At 36.5% G+C, this 13,337-nt stretch overlaps 1 pseudogene; it reads left to right on the top strand.

The window, feature by feature from the left end:
- Nucleotides 1-1,754: 1,754 nt before the first annotated feature.
- Nucleotides 1,755-13,337, top strand: part of LOC149579606 (scopoletin glucosyltransferase-like) — a 55,108-nt pseudogene continuing 43,525 nt past the window's right edge.

Below are 13,337 nucleotides of genomic sequence, written 5' to 3'. Positions count from 1 at the left end.
GGAATTTATCTCTAAAAACCTTAGAATCTCTGCAAATATACTATTGGCTTCATATGATTCACAAATTTCTTATACAAGAGAAAATATTGAATGATGAATTGATAGAATCTAAATATCACTGTGATTTGATTAATATTATTCATGAGCTATTTGCCAGACACCTACCAACTGCAACAACAGAAGTCAAGTACGATATACATGGTTTCACATTTTGAATGCATATCTACTAGAGGGCTCGACTGAACTCGTAGTTCATGCAACTTAAGCATGATAAGGCATTTTGTCAAACAGTTACTGTGTTCTCTCTATTGTATAGAATTTGTGCTCACGTCAGACAAGAAAACAATCCACAATTACACTGTGACAAAGCATTAATCCAATTCGATTCTATCAAATATGAAGCATGCTGCTTACTATAGAAACCCAAAAGTCTCTTATTACTTGACCACCTTATGTGATACTGCGATCATTACATTTAGTGAGATAATATATTTTCATGCAGAATTTTGTCACATAGGTTACCTTTGTCGCTTGTGAGTTCATAATGTCACATGCTCTTTCCTCTAGCATTCAACCAAACATGTGGTACGCATCCCAAACTGGAGAGCTTTCATTATGGTGGCTTCAGAAACTTTGTCTTCATTATCTCACAATATTATTTCACCTTCTAGTTGGCAATATGAATACTGTGACCGACACCATGAATGCATTTTGATTTCAAACTGTTGACAACATTGGAGTGCTCCATACACGACACTTCAACAAAAACAAAAATATTCACTACCTTTGATGCTTCAGAGTAGTCTATACATTCTTCATAGACCTTCATTATAAAACCCCATGAAATATCAATTTAATGATTGTGTTGCTGTTAGGTATTTGAAGCCTAACAGTCGCTTGGGTTTTCCCTCCAATTTATTGTGTCTCTTCAGCTGATCATTTGTGATCTATAAATGCTGATAGCATCTATTGTAAACTTTTTTTCCTTTCGAATCAATATAATTCCTCTGCTCTCAGTGTGGACATAGCCACGATTTGTGGTGAATCTCGATAAACATCTGTGTTTATGTGTCTTGCTGTTCTGTATTTTCATTTGCACTTTCAAATTTTCTTTTCATTTGGTATCAGAGCCTGTGATCGATTTCGGCGACCGAATTCCAGAGTCATGGAGGAATCAAGAGTGCAGAAATTCTCAGGGAAGAATTTTAGTCTATGGAAAGTACAGATGCATTATTAATTAAGTAGGATTTCACAGCGGCAATCGGAGGAAAGGCAAAAAAGCCATCCTCTATGATAGATGAGAATTGGAATCCAACTGATGAAAAGGCAATGGCAGAAATTTTTCTTTCACTATCTCAGAAAGCTTGTTCAATGTAAACAATGAAAAGACAACAAAGGTGGTATGAGACAAGCTTCAAAGCATGTATGAAACGACATCTGCTGCATACAAAATTTTCATCATGAAGAAGCTTTACAAGTTGAAGATGAAGGATGGGACAGTGATGTCGAGTCACATAAATGAATTAAATACTCTTTTACGTCAGCCAAACTCCATTGGTATGCCTCAAGATGATGAAAATAAGGCTGTTAGCTTGTTATGCTCCCTACCAAACAGCTGGGATGGTGTAGTCATGTCAATCAGCACTTCCGTTAGCGGCAAAAACACGCTGGTCTATGACGAAGTAGTAGCTACTTTGCTTAGTGAAGACATGAGATGAAGCAATAAAGATTCTTCATCCACTAATGCTCTAACGATGGTGAGCACAGAAAATAGAGGAGAAACTCATCAAAGAGGCAAAAGTAATTACAATCATAGATCTCAATCAGCTAGAAGATTGCAGTTGCAGGGTAGACAAAACAGTTGTTGGTTTTGTCGAAAGGCTGGTCACGTTAAGGACTGTCAAAAATATAAAAGGGCTCAAGAAAAGGTTTTGGACAGCAGAGAAAACGTTATTCATGAAAAGGTTGATGGCATTTTGGTTCTTGCGACAAGTGACACAACCTCAAGTTCATGGGTAATTGATTTTGGGGCTTCTTTTCATGCATCTTTTTGCACCGAAGCCTTCACAAATTACAAAGAAGGTAAATTTGGGAATGTCTATTTGGGTGACAACAAAGCTTGTGAAATTGTAGGAAAGGGTGATATTCTATTATCATTAGGAGGTGCTAAATTATTGCTTAAGGATGTTAGGCATGTTCCCAAATTAAAAAGGAATACGATTTCCGTAAGTCAATCATATACCCAAGGCTTTCTTACACTTCTCACAAACACATGGAAAATTACCAAGGGTTCCATGGTTATCACCAAAGGAGATAGAGTTGGCAGCCTATATATATGTTTTAGAAACTAATGATGAGGTGGGAGCTGCTATGACTGTTGTGGATAGTGATGCCGTACTTTGGCATCAAAGATTAGGCCACGTGAGCAAAAAGGAGCTAGAGATTATGCTTAACCGTGATCAACTTTTGGGTCTTCAATCTACAGATTTAGAATTTTGTGAACATTGCCTTCATGGGAATTATGGTCAATTTATGAACCACTACTTTGATGCATTTGTTATACAATTATAGCTATTCCTAAGGTGAATATCCTTTTATGGATTCTCCTCCAAATCAGATTTTATTTGATTTTAGGTATAATTAATCGCTATTTTTTCAAGCATTAAACTATGTTTGTAACTTTGATTAGATTTGTGATTCAAATTTGACTCTTTTTTTCTCACCAAGTGTCCTAGTTTTAAGGAGATTGCTTCTGTGGCACTTTGTTTAATATGTTAGTCCTTATAGGATGTTTTAGAAACTTTCAAGCATTTAAAAAATGACAAGCATATACACGAAGGGTAGAAAAAATAGCAATCATGTGAACTACTATAGTAGAAACCCATCTCATAGAGATTTTTGTATCATGAAATGTAATGACCATGGATATATGGACTTGTTAAGCAAGATTTGAAAATTTAAAGAAAATATGATTGGTTGATGTAAAGCCAAATTTACAACCTTTGCCAACATTTTTGTTGTATCTACTTGATTGGAAGATATGAAATGGATATTGATATCCATAAAATGATGAGTATATTTGTTAGATATAGGAGAAATGCTCTAAAGACATGAATGGAAAATGCGAAAGAACAAATCAAGGCTATGTAGACTATTTTTATCAAATTTCCCTAAAGAAATGTGTTTTGTAAGCACAATTTTGTTGAAAAACTAAAATATATCTCCCAACAAGTGCAATATGTAGGTATAATGTTAAAGCCCGTAATCTTTGTCGATGTCCCTGGGCCTGTGCAAAATGGGGGTTGTGAACAAGGTATGAACAACCATCAAATTAATGAAGTGTGCAAAAAGGGGAAATGACCGATTGCGAGGACAATGTACAAAATAGTTTTAAAAATCTTTGAATTGGTGCACTCATCGAGAATTGTATTCTAGCTAAGTTGTGGATGCAATATTTTTGAGCCAAGATTCAATAACATTTTTTTGCGTAAAATGAGATGTATGTGTTTTATTACTAAGTGTTGAATCACTTCCCAATCCTTCACATGGTGATCACAAAGATAAATCTATGTATAGAGTGATGTGGGAAATGTTGAATGTTTGGGAAAATGATTAATTTCACAACGATGTTATCTAAAAGAGAATAAAAAATTTGAGTGAAAAATAAAGACTCTAAGTGAAATTGTTTTCACTAGAAAGGTTTGAATTACTGATGAGAAATAGCCAATAGTGGCATGTTATGATGGTTAAGTTGTTGAGTTGTTATCCTTGCCATCCAGGTTCAAATCTAATGGGAATAAAGTCCCCTGTTTGTGGCCTCACTGATTCATAGCTCCAAGTCAAAGCGTTTACCCCTCGTTAAAAAAAAATTAAAATATTGATGAGAAATATTAAGTGGGTCTCAGTAAGATGCACAAATGATATGCAAGTGAAAATGATGATGATCATGAAAATATTACTTATAAAAGACAAGGGACACAAATGGAAGAACATTGCAGTTACCAATGAAGCAAAGAAGTGAAACAATCTCAAATTAGAATTAATCAACAGTGATGTGTTGCACAATAATTTCTAAAAATAATTCTATAGATTATGCTAGTTTGCAATAAATTCTAAAAATAATTCTATAGAGGATACTAGGTTGCAAGTGCAAATCGAATATTTTGACCTATAGAGATAAATGGTTACAATATTTCAATGAAGGATAAAACAATTAGATCCTATATTAACAAGGGCTCTATAGAGCTCGAGTCCCTGCCTTGTGCAAGGAAAGTGAACTAATTAATTCTTAAAGAGAACATGTTAACATGTGTTTTTTGAAGAGAACAATAATTGATTAAAACAGTTGTCCATAAATATAAATAGAAACAATATTCTAAAAGAGTTTATTAAAACAAAAATTGATAGTGATCATTTGCTAACATTGCTCTTCTATTTCTTTTGTACAAGATTTAGGGGAGAGAAGAGTATTGTTAATTTGTCTGCTAGGGTGGAAGGATGAGAGATGGGAAGAAAGCTTGTACACTTTAATGGCCCTCTGATTTTCACAATAGATCATCTACTTCGCACAACTAAATAAGTAATAGGCAAAAGTACCTATAGACCTATATAGAAAGGTAGATGCAAATCAAATGGTAGTGAAGAGGCTCAGGGAGAGGATCGTCAATAATCAAAGGTATTTTGAGGTTGAAGCCAATGCACTTGGAAAGACACTGCATCTTAATATGCTTTCTCTAAGAGCTTAACCTGCAGTTTCCTACACATTTCTTAAACAATAATGTTTGAAACTTGAAAGCATAATATCATGCGAGAAGTAGTAGATATAATGGAGATAAGATAAGATAAATCTATTAATGTCCAACAAAAGACCACCATGGGTCTAAGGGACTGAGAGCATACAAGCAAGGAAGCAACAAACTACAAGACACCAAAAAGTGTCTGGGAAAGAGCACATGAGAACAAAATAAACAAAACAACAAAGGGCCAACAAGGAGACAAGAACTAGGGATCCTTTGTAATTCCCCGCCAAGGGATCCAAAGAATTAACCTAGAATTTCACTAAGTTCGGTAGCATTTTTTTTTTTTTACATGAAAGTAAATACCACAAATAACTTATGCACAATGACGAAAGCAATAGTAATGTCCATCTAAATGTAAACACAACATATACAATCAGATTACATTCTTTAAGATCCCTTAATGTAGAATAAAATCTATAAACATCCAACATACATTAATCTATCTAGTACAACATCCACTTGAAATAATAATGATAAGTCCAAAGTCTATTCATTACATTTCAAATACTCAATCATCCACTGTACATGTCATAGGGTATGACAAGCTCAAAGAATATACATACATAGAATAAGGTACATCATCCTATTCTAATCCATGATACATTAAAGTAAAGATAATCACATGATATTCATGATACATCATCATAGAAGACAAATACATCCATCATAAAGATCAAACATAATAAACTAAGTGCACGGTTTCTCCCAACCGTTAATAGCATCATTAGACCATCGTGGATCTTAGCCATCCCTCCGTGCGTAACATTCCAAATCACCGAAGAGATCATCGGTATTAACATAATAGGAATGTCACTCCTAACATATACAACATCATATGTAGAAAGTAATCTATCATGCAAATATAAGCATTAGATACATCATCTAACATATACTAATCATCAATGAAAAGGATACATATCCACCATCATGAAGGATGCATCAGCCACGATGTCTCAATGAATCTCAAATGATAAGAGTGGAAAATACACTACCACCCGACCGCGTGGTACCTAAGTGGTCCACTCCCACCGTGTTGAGGAGATAATCTCAAGTCCCAAACGGGCTAACATAGCACAAATCTCTATAAGTCCAGGAATCCTAAAAGTATACTAACTCAAAGGTTCCAAACACAAAATCCGACATCTAATCCCAGAGGCACACAATGACATGTAGGAACCTACTATGCAAGCAGGAAAGTGTCATCGAATTTATCACGTACAAGTTACCCTGGCAGTTAGCTAAACTCCATGGGTCCACACTGATCTCATGCGACCACTAGTATCCTCTCATACTGACGAGGCATACTACAGAATGCAAGGTCGCAACCATGCGTTCTCACTACTCCCATCCTAGCCTGTACAAGCACTCAAGGCATGGGCGAGAACAAAACACTTATCTTTTTAGGTTCATTCAGTTAGTATTAGGTGTGAATGTTATCACTTATTAATCCAACTTACAATGAGTTACCCTGGCAGCCTCTTAGGGCCCCGACCCCCATTGCAAAACACTTCTCGTCACTACATGCAGATATCCTACCCTAATGCTCATGGAATCATAAATCCCAAAATCACAAAATATAATCCATAATAATATCATCAAATATGCATAAAAGCATCAAATCTCCATGAGCAACCATCCTTAGAAAATCATGATCACAACAGCTCTCTATTGGCAACTGAAGTATCACTGATAATCAAAGTATCCAATGGTTCTCATTAACCGAAATATATCTCAATCATACTGATCGAAGACTCCAAAAATGGTTGAGTCAAACATGTCACAACATGACATCATCAAGAATAAATCAAAATTACAGTCCCATCATGGCGACTAGAAAACAACCAAGGTTAATTGATCGTTTACCAAAAATAATGGTTAAGTCAAGTGTCTCGTACATAAGAATTCTCAACTATAACAATCAGTAATCACATCCAATACATAGAGCATTCCATCACATAACCATGGTTGGGTTTATAAAGATCGAGATTAAAACATCATCATGACATCACAATCACATAACTCCCAAACCTCTGGTAGACGTCCTATACTGGTCAACACTAGTCAACCCAAAACCCAAAACAATAGCATAAAGAATACACAATGCAAACACATGTTTTGGTTTTGCCAAGTTTACAACTTAAATTTAAATGCAAAAGTCTTGGTTTACGTTTCCCAATTTAATTGTTAAGTGGAGAAACTTCACGTTTAACCTAACCCATGTTTTTGTAGATAAAAGTTTCTACCCAAAACCCATTAGACTCAATTTTCTAAATGTTCTAAATGTCTCTTATATATTTCCATTTAGACCCCCATCATTTTCAAAATAATATTTGAAATTCCTTCCATATTCATCTTTCCAAATTAAAGATTTTATTGAATCTATATTGCTCACCATCATAAAATATCTTGTTATTAAAGAATTTCTCTTTAAATTCCAAACATCAATTAATATATCAATTATATATATATATATATATATATAAAACATTTAATAATTTAATAACAATGCAACATTGAAAAGCCGAAATTCATATTCAAATAACATATGAAATATCATTTAACAATGAAAATTCGATTTCGTATAACATAAACGTTTTAACATTAATGTTTGCACAATGTAATATTTGAATGACCCACCACCCTTGCTGCAGTACGTAGTACCTGCGGTCGCAGGCACTGCGCCGACAGCGGGTACGTAGTACCCCTGTCGTCGCAGACCTGCGATGGCAGGCCTCTGCCTTTCGCAGACATGGGGTACAAATCATGCCCAAGAAAATTTTAATATTATTTCGAATGCCGATTCGCAATACGAATCGCGTCACGATTTATTAAGTTTTTCCCACTACGATTTATTAAGTTATTCCCACTACGATTTAACAATCGATCATTCAGTGAATTATATATATATATACATATATATGTATATATACACACACACATATATATATATATATATATATACACATATATACATATATATGTATATATATATACATATATATATATATATATATATATATATATATATATATATATATACATATATATATATATATACATATATACATATATACATATATATATGTATGTATGTATGCAGATCTGAGTATATAAACATGTATGTTTTTCCTCCAGGAATTATATCCACAATTTAAGAATTTCCTATAAAATATTTGCACTCTAGATTTATTCAATTAATTTTTAAATGTATTTGGCTATAAATTTAAACCCTAGCCCTGTGATCTCTTTAGATCTATGCATGTAAGGTTTCTCAAATCAATTTAACTACCCATAATGAAAATGCATACAATTAAAATAGGAAAATCTTCAGAAGACATATGGAAGACACGAAGAAGACAGGGAATGCAAGATGCGAAAATAGCATAAGTAAAATCACAAGAATCTACCCGAATTTTGATGCTAAATCGCTCTTCCTCAGAAAACCTGCAGAGCAAGCTCCTCCCTTCTTCAGAGTTCTCGAGTCCTCCAATGCTTCAATTGCACTCCAAACGCTATCCCTAAGCCTCTAGGAATGCCTGAATATAAAGAGCTTTCAGGAAACATCTAGAATGCTTCTAGAAACAGTTAGGAGGTGTCACCAACTAAGCATGGGTCTTTTCCAACCTTCTAGATGAGCCATAGGGTTGTAGACACCATGTGCTTAATTGATGCACAAACCTCCGTGTTGTTGACACTTGAGAGATAGAAAAGTGCGTTAACTCCCATGCAAGCTTATAACTCCAATTCACTTTTAATATGATTTTCTATTAAATATTTATAACTTCCATTTTAATCTTTATAACTTTCATTTTAATTTTTATAACTTTTATTATTATTATTTATTTATTACTTATTATTATTATTTTATTATCATTATTATTAATTTTAATTTTTAATTTTCTTTTATTTAATTCTTTTTCCTCAATTAATTCACATTTAATTAATTATAATCAAAATATCAAATAACATGATATTTTATATTAATTTTCTCAAATAATTAATTTATTAATTAAATCTATTTATTAAGAATTAATTAATAGAAAATTCACCATAGACCTCCAAGATAAAATATGAAAACCCATCATAGAGCAAATCACTCAAAATTAGTCTAAAGGGTTAAAAATCACGAATTATGTCATCCAACACATTCAGTGGGTAAAATATCCAGATACTTGTCCTACCTCACTAGGACAATTGGCTTAAAGGTTTGGGATTTGGACTTGAGAATTTGTCTCCCTTCTCTTATCATTGAGATAGTATAATAGGGTACGCTCATCTTGGCAATTCAGAGAAGTCGATACCCGGTACCTGCAACCTGCAGAAAAACCATGCATGTACATACAATATATAATGCTAAGCTAAACAGACAATGGCAGGAAGTGGTGCATCGTGTAGATCCCGACCAAGCAGGTGACTATGACTCCCTTCCTTAACCACATCAGAAATGCCATACAATAAGAAAGCACACACACCATACACATGCAGTATGGGATAAGTATCCATAATAAAACACATGAGATAATAAACCATCTAACTAATCATCAATAATAGCTGAAAACAATATAATGATCATCGTGTATGCATGAAATGTAAAGTCTAAATGATCTCATCACATAACCACTGAATCCATAACATAATGTCTGATAGTGTCAAAACAATACCACTAATCCATCAACATAAAACTAGTCCATCATAGTCTGATAATAATAGCAACAATATGTCCAGAAAAGATGTGAACGAGGGTAGGCACTACATCCACCCCCCCTTGGGTTAGGCTTACTCCTAGAAGCCTACAAACAAGTAGGGATATAACTCCCTCAATCTAGCTGCATCTTCTCATGTAGCGGAAGAATCATCAGTAGGGTCCCATTGGACCCTTACCTGCTCTATGGTTCGACCCCTGAGGGTCAACTCCCGCTGCTCCAGAATACGAACCGGCTCCAAAGCTAGCTGCTCGTCCTCTACCTGCAACGCATTCCAATCAAGAACATGTACAATGTTTGGAATATACTGTCGAAGCACTGAAACATGGAAAACATCATGAATGCGAGCTAGGCTGGGCGGTAGAGCAAGGTGGTAAGCAACCGGGCCAATCCTCTCTAGAATCTCGAATGGTCCCACAAAGCGAGGTGCTAGCTTAGAACCCTTTCCATATCAGATCGGACTCTTTCGCGGTCGCACTCTCAAGAAAACCTTATCACCCATAGCAAACTGCTTATTAGTCCTATGAGCATCAGCATACTTCTTCTGCCTATCCTGTGCCGTAGTCAAGTGCTCACAGATACGCACTACCTGTTGCTCCATATCACGAAGCATCTCAGGACCCAACAGGATGCAATCCTCAAGACTGTCCCAACTCAATGGTGTATGACAAGGACGTCCATATAATGCTTGAAATGGTGCCATGCCAATAGAACTATGATACCCGTTGTTGTAAGCAAACTCCACCAGGTAGAGATAGTCCTCCCAATGTGTCTGCCTATCCATTACATACATCTGTAACATATCCTCCAAAACCTGATTCACCCTCTCTGTCTGACCATCAGTCTCTGGATGATATGTCAAACTTAAGTTTAACTGCGCTCTAAGCTCATGCTGCAGCGATGTCCAGAATGCAGATGTGAATACAGGATCCCTGTCAGAAATGATCTTTCTAAGAATACCATGTAATCTCACAATGTCACGCATGAAGACATTAGCTACAGAAGTTGTTGTGTAGGAAGACCTAATCGGTGAAAAATGCGCCACCTTAGTCAACCGATCAACAGTGACCATGATAGCATCATGACGTCGAACTGTCATAGGTAATCCCACAATGAAATCTATGGAGATGATATCCCACTTCCAAGAGGGAATGAGATTGGGCTGCAAAAGTCTAGCTGGGTGCTGATGTTCTGCCTTAACTCTCTAACACTCAAGGCACCTAGCCACAAAATCAACAATATCTCGCTTCATTCCTGACCAAAAAAACAAATGTCTCAAATCAGCATGCATCTTCTTGACACCTGGATGTGCTGAGTAAGGTGTACGATGGGCCTCTACCAATATCAAGGTGCGAAGCTCATCTAAAAGTGGCACATATATCCTCCCCAGATGTCTTAAAAGACCATCTGATTCTCAAACATAACCTGCAAACCTACCTTCCAAAGGTCTTCCTAAATCTATCTCTCCGCACACTTCCTGATACTAGGAATCCGTAGGAAGTGCCTGGAGAATCTGAGTCCTCAAATCCACACTAAGAGTCATCGATGATACCATATGTCTCCTGTGACTCAAAGCATCCGCCACCACATTCTCATTACCTTGAATGTACTTAACCTGAAAATCATACTCGCATAAAAACTCCATCCATCGCCTCTGGCGAGCATTCAAATTAGGCTGAGTGAAAATGTACTGTAGACTACGATGATCGCTGTGTAGCTCAAATCTGTGCTCCAACAAGAAATGTCTCCACCTTGTCAAAACATGAACTACTGCTGCTAACTCAAGATCATGCGTAGGATAATTTAACTCATGATCCTTGAGCTTGCATGATTCATACGCAATCACCCGTCCATTCTGCATCAACACTGCTCCAATCCCTTCAAGAGAAGCATCTGTACACACCATAAAATCACCTTCTGGATCAACTACGGCTAGAATCGGTGCACTGGTCAAAAGCTCCTCGAGCTTCAGAAAAGCTTCCTCAAATTTCTCTATCCATACAAACTTCTTTCCTTTCCTTTGAAGAGAAGTGATAGGATGTGCTATCCTAGAGAAGTTCTGGACAAATCTGCGATAATAACTGGCTAAACCCATGAAACTACGAATCTCTGACACATTAGTCGGTGTCGGCCAATCTATTATCGCCTGAATCTTTGCAAGATCCACTAAAATACCATCACCTGAAATAACATGCCCTAAATACTGAATCTCCGGCTTGAAGAATTTGCACTTAGATGCATTGGCATAAAGCTGATTTTCTCTCAAACATTGCAATACCAACCGCAGGTGTTCCTCATGCTCCTCCTGAGTCTTAGAATATATCAATATGTCATCAAGAAACATGAGTACAAACCTGTCCAGATAAGATCGGAACACACCATTCATCAAACTCATAAAAATTGATGGAGCATTAGTCAACCCAAAAGGTACCACTGTGAACTCATAATGCCCATAGTGAGTTTGAAAAGCGGTATTGTGAATATCTGCCTCCTTAATGCAAAGCTGGTGGTATCCTGACTTAAGATCAATCTTGGAGAATACTGTGGCTCCCTTGATCTGATCAAATAAGTCATGAATCTTAGGCAGGGGATACCTGTTCTTAATAGTCACCTTATTCAATTGTCTATAGTCAATACAAAGGCACAAAGAACCGTCTTTCTTCTTCACAAAGAGCACTGGAGCTCCCCATGGTGATACACTAGGTCGAATGCTCCCTTTGGCCAGAAGTTCATCTAGCTGAAGACGTAGCTCACCCAATTCCTGAGTAGTCATGCAATAAAGAGCTTTAGAAATAGGCTCCACTCCAGGAATCAGATCAATACTAAAGTCAATGTCCCTCTTTGGAGGCATGCCCGAAATCTCACTTGAAAAAACATCTGCGTACTCTTGCAAAATTGGGTGATCTAAAGTCTCCCTCATAGGATCTTCCTCATCAAGATCATTTACCATAACAACAAATATTTGACATCCCTTATGGAAACTTCACTTCAATTGCATAGTAGAAATCATCCGCAGAGATATAGGCCTTGGTATCCCAACTATCTGCACATCATTCCCTTGGTCATCTTGGCACAAAATAATCTTCTTCCTACAATCTATACTGGCTCTATGAGATCCAAGCTAGTCCATGCCTAACACCACATCATAGGAACCAAGGGGTATGACTCGAAGATCCACTGTAGTATCAAAGCTTCCTAAGCTAAGCCCACACTTATGAACTATAGAGTCTGTGGAGACCTTAAAACCTGAGGCTAGTTCCACTTGCCAATCATAACCTTGCTTCACTGCATCCAGCTTACACTTAGAAACTATAGATGGCGAAATAAATGAATCTGTAGCTCCTAAATCAAACAATACTGAAAGAGATATACCTCTAATAGCACCTGTGGTCTCAACCACTGTTCCTTGATGATCTGCCTGACGCTGATCAACTGCTGCAAAAACTCTATGAGCTCTACCTGCATCACCCACTATAGGCTCTGAAACTATAGGTCTAGGTCCTGAAAACTGAGGTGCTCGCTGAGGACACTGAGCTGCATAATGTCCAATCTGACCACATGAAAAAAATTCTGTATTTCTGCCAAAACCTCTTCCCATAGGTGGTACATTTGATTGCTGACGACTGCTCCTTCTCACAAAAGACTGGCTACTCTGAGCTGGCTGATTGGACTGATTCTGTTTATTGCATTGAGCATTGCGGTTGTTATGAGTGTTAGAACCTTTGCCACCACCTTGAGCTTGAGAATTTGAGCCCTTCTGTTTTTGTGTCTGTTGAGACTGCTGCTGATAATGTTTCCCCTTAGAGAAAGAAAACTTCTTGTTACCACCTAAATT

The sequence above is a fragment of the Cupressus sempervirens genome, chromosome 1 (assembly GCF_028749045.1).
Source record: "Cupressus sempervirens isolate cs-2001-9-10 chromosome 1, ASM2874904v1, whole genome shotgun sequence".
NCBI lineage: Eukaryota > Viridiplantae > Streptophyta > Pinopsida > Cupressales > Cupressaceae > Cupressus > Cupressus sempervirens.
The sequence above is the reverse complement of the archived record's forward strand: the minus strand, read 5'-3'. Positions and strand labels throughout refer to the sequence as shown.